Source organism: Misgurnus anguillicaudatus, chromosome 8 (assembly GCF_027580225.2).
Source record: "Misgurnus anguillicaudatus chromosome 8, ASM2758022v2, whole genome shotgun sequence".
NCBI lineage: Eukaryota > Metazoa > Chordata > Actinopteri > Cypriniformes > Cobitidae > Misgurnus > Misgurnus anguillicaudatus.
The window spans coordinates 11,963,364-11,968,526 of record NC_073344.2 but is presented as its reverse complement, the minus strand read 5'-3'; positions in this window follow the sequence as shown (position 1 = coordinate 11,968,526).

The following is a 5,163-nucleotide window of genomic DNA, read 5'->3' as shown; positions in this document are numbered from 1 at the left end:
TTTCAATCAATTGCTTGCCATCTTGAGCAAACGAACAATAATACATAGTGAAGATAAGCTAGTTTCGAGCTGTATTTTATAAGCATGCAAGTGATATGTCAGTGAAATGAGATGGTAACTGCACTCACCCTTTGCCACAGACACTGCAGATCTATGAGAGCAAACCTTGTTGCTAGGATACGGTGCATGGCTCCTTAAAGGGAGTGCTGAAGAATGGAGAGAAATGGGGAGAGATTTTTTCCAACTAATGGCTTTTCAGAATTTTGAGATAGAGCTGATCAATGGAAATAATTACACATAACCGCATTGATTTATTTTTGTTCAACATAACTCTCGGTCGTACACAACACAGCACAGGTAGACGCAGAAGAAGCAGATGCCTTAGACAACACTGTGTTTTATTTGTTAATTATTATAAAATAAATAGCAAGACATAGCCTGATATGTATTAATAATCTAATGTTGCAGATGTCAATTATGATAGTATATTTAATCATTTTTTTTATTTGATCAAAATGATCTCAATATACCACAATGGATCAATGTTCAATATCATTATGATCACGTTTGGTCTTAAAAGTAACACACACAGACTTTGTTTGGACCTCTGTTTTTGTCTTTCTAGGCATCTGTAAGTGTCTTTCAGCCTGTCAACAACAGCTTTGACCCTATAACCCCTTGTCTTAATTACAAGTAGGATTAAAATGGATTGTATTCCTTCAGAGGTCCTTTGTGCATTTTATTAGGGACCCTGAATACGAGGTCATCGAGTGGATAATTAAAATCGAAAGGAGCTTTAGCTGATGAAATAAATTCTGCTACTAAAATTATTCAAAATTGGTCAGTTCTAGGGCATCATATGGGAGCCGTTAGCTCTTTATTAATAAAATAAGATAAAAAATACGGTAAAACATGGCCGATCGAATCAATCTTTGGTGTCCCTGTGGACGACTTGAAGGTTCTTCTGGAGTGCAGGTGCTCCTGACACTGTTGTATCATTTATTCTCCACCTTACTGCCATGACATTTAGTTTCTCCCCAAGTAACACCAAAAGGGACCAATCGGAGATGAGAAGACCAGCTGTGCTCGGACTGGTTTGTTTTAAATGTTTGTGTGACAGGAGCGGAGCATCATTAGGGATGGAGCTTGCACACACGAGCATTGGTTGAGAATGCAAAGATCTGCTTATCCTGACAGAATACGGGGCAGAGTCCTCATCGCACCCTGATCGTGATGTCAGCCAGATAATCAATAGATGAGAGGTATTGTAAGGATGTTTACAGCTGTTGAGACCTGGCAAAGAGGAGCTTGTTAGTAAAATGTCTACACTAGGTTTTTGTCACATTTTTGTGATTTCAAAACAATATTGGAAAGTTAAAGAGTCCCCTGTATCCTGTTTTTTCAAACCATTCTCAGTAAAAAAAGGTCTCTGGGGTGATACTTTTTCAAAAAGTATACATTTGTACTTAAAGGTGCAAAAGAGGGTGTTTCCGCCGACTGAGAATCCAAAGACTGTTACTGAGTTTTTTAAATAAGCGCATGCGTAAGAACAGCCTCTCTCCTTCACAGCTCATTTCTAGGGAACGCCTTCCAAAACTCGTGCACGAGTATTTGTACACGAGTGTTTGTTTACCACCGGCATATGCTGTGTCGCGTCAGTGGATTCATTATGTGAAATGATATGATAATAAACACATAAAACGTAACGTTAGATCAGTCGACGCTACTCCCATTTCAACTAGCATGTAGCAGACTGGTCACTGTCTTACAATTATACCCCATTCACACAGACCTCTGGTCCCAGAAAATACCCGTAAAATTGCCAAAGAAGCGTCTGTCTGAACAAAAACTCGTTCCGTTAATCTTCTGGGATCGTTGCCGGAAAGAGGACCTAGTAAGATACGCGGGTAACCCTCTGTGTGAACAAGAATGCCGTAAAGGGCGTGTCGAAGTGAGGACGCGCGCGTCATCATCACAACACAAGTTATGGTTCAGCTCCTTACAACGAGAGATAACATGCATATAAAAATTCACCACGAGAAATGTTGCAAACTAGATTGAAGCAGTTATCAGAAAATGATATATGAGACGCATAAACAATGACGCACGTGCCATATAGTGAGGACGCGCGTGTCATGGCAACATGAAGTTGGTTCAACTCTTTAAAATGAGGGATTTACAACATTCACGACGAGAAATGGCAGCATACTAGACTGAAGCAGATATCAGGTAAGTTAGCTCGTTACTTACTGTGTTGAAACGGAGATCATTCAGCAGCATAAAAGAATATCGCGTCACGTGCTCATTTGAGCTATAATAAACGAAAATACCCGCATGTCATCCCAACGAGATATATTGTTTAGCTCCTCAAAATGCGGGTTTTAAATGCATATAAACAATCACGATGAGAAATGTCTGAAAACTGTATCAAAGCAGAAATCAGGGAGCTCGTCAAATATCCACTCTGAAGCTGAGATCATTCACCAGCATAGAACTGTGCATTCAAACGCTCCTTTGTAGTCTTATCATAAACAAAAATGCACGCGAGTTGTTTCTGGAGAGAGAAATAATATATAATATGCAAACTTCAGACGCTGCGTGGAAGAGAGGACGGGACTTTCAACATGTCAAGTGTCTTTCCGGGACCATCAGATGCCGTGTAATCTTGGCAGTGTGAACGAAAAAAAACCCTAACTATTCCGGAAAAATCCAGGATGCATTTAACGGGTATTTAACGGAATTTCTGTGTGAAAAGGGCTCTACAGTACAAGAACAACGTCGATATACCTAAATAACAGTACAACAAGAATTATTCCACAAAGAAAGAATAATCACTGTTACCTGTCAAGGAGAATTATTGCGAACTGCGCGTCTGTCTTGACACCTCTCTGTTCCTTCATTGCTCTCCAGCGTTGAAATGTTTCTCTAATAACGACTCTGGTTAGATTGCGTTATTCTGACAATTTTCTCCTCTTCTCAGCGACTTAAAAAGTCTTTCTTTTATGTCCTCCTTCGGGTTTCTTCTCTTCCATGGTGCAAATTCAAGGAGGAAAGCAGGGACGACAATGAAAGCAAACCGAAACTAAAGACGGAGTTTCGTGCGCTATGCGCATGCGTCACTCGTGTAGGTTACTGGAGCGTGCACGTCTCTCACAAGGAACGTAATGGCAGTGATTGACAAGCCAGAGGGCCAATCGTTGGTGCGATGATTGCGTCAACGATTGGCTGATGTTTTTAAGGCCCTACAGATGACGTATATTAATATTATGACTTTCAGTGCACCTAATAAATAGTCTTTTATCATTTAGTAAAGACAGTTTCAAGTAATATTGCAAAAATGTATAAAACAAACATCCTCTTTTCCACCTTTAAAGAATGCATATTAGTACCTCAAAGGATGGGGTACCGTCCTTGCGACAGCTTGTGTACTTTTTTTAGGTTGTAAATTGCACTTAACACATATATCAGTTTAGGAAATAAAAACATTTAATGAACTGTAAAATATCTGATGAAAGAAATGTAAAAATAAATGATTGAACATTGTCTTAATAAATTGTCTACGTAATGATATTTGATGTCAAATTCTCAAGGTTATATGTTTTTAATGAAAACGCTGAAATATTTGTCCATTTAACCAAAGCCAAATAAAGAGGATTTCAATGTGGCATTCAGGTTTCTGCTAGCTGTTGTAATCAGCGTTAAAATGGTCTGGATGGCAAAATTACAGCACCTCAGCAGTAAAACTGGCATTTTAAATGTCATGGATTTTTCTGCACATACTACTGTAACTGTCTGATTAGCACTTCTTTAGAGGAAGACAAAATTGGCAGCTTTCAAAGGGGAAAGTTTGATGACTTAAGCATCTATAAAAGTCAAGCACACAGTGTGCTGAATGTTACACGACTTGACAAGGTAAGATAATAAAAAGATTTGTTGTACTAAGCAGTCATGTTCAAATGACTTGATTAAGTGGGCTAACTGAAATCTATACAAAATTGTGTGGATTATTGACATTATGCTGGAGACTGGAGATTTTCTTAGAGGACACAAAACAGGTGTAACAAAAGACTGTTTCACAACAGTCCAAAGCAACTTAAAAATGAGAAAAAAACTATCTGAAACTAAAGCAATATTCCAATAAAAATGTTTATAGAAAATCCTGCTGTGACAACATCATATTTTTGTTGAAAAGAAAAACTTAGTAAAGAAAGTTTTGTTAAATAATAGTTAGTTTTCATTGAAAACAGCATTAGAATTTTTGTCATTATAGGCCTACAATGACCTGTGGTTTTGTTGTAGCAAAAACATCTTTATTGTATTTTTTTTTAAATAAAGCAATATTAAAAAACTATACTGTAATAGTTCATTCAAAATTAAAATGTCCTTACCCTCAATAATATTTTAATAAAAATGAAATGCATGAGGGATAATGACTGCATGAAATGGGCATAAAAGAGCATTAAAGTGCACCTATTTTATTGCTAAAAACCAACATTATTTTGTGTATTTGGTATAATAAAACGTGTTCGCGTGGTTTATGGTTAAAAACACATTATTTTCAACATACCATACATTTTTGTAGCTTCAGATATACTGATTTCCTCAAACACCTTGATTTTGTACAAAACTCATCAATCTGAAAAGCGTTGGGTCCCTGATTGGCCAGCTAATCTGTACGTTGTGATTCGCCTGAATACCTTTGACGTCAGCCGGAAATGTGACGCTCCTTACCATGTTTGAAAGATTCTGTCACAATGCAATGCTAACAGGAGTTAACTTACAGTCCAAGCAGTAGGAATTATGATAATGTCGTTCTTGTCTGCTATTAAAATGGAAATATTTCATAGTAGAAACATTTTTGTTCTCCCAAGAAACTTTTAGTAAAAGTTTTCTTTTTAATGAAAAAACTTCTCCACTTTAAAGAAGCTGCCACAAAAAAGATTCTGTTGGTGTTAAAGAAATACTCCACTTTCATAAAAATCCAGATAATTTACTCACCCCTATGTTATCCAAGTTGCTTATGTCTTTCTTTTCCAGTTGAGAAGAAATTAAGTTCCAGGATTTTTCTCCATAAAATGGACTTTAGTGGACCTAAACAGTTAACAGTTTTAATGCAGTTTAAAATTGCAGTTTAATGCAACTCCAAAGGGCTCTAAACGATTC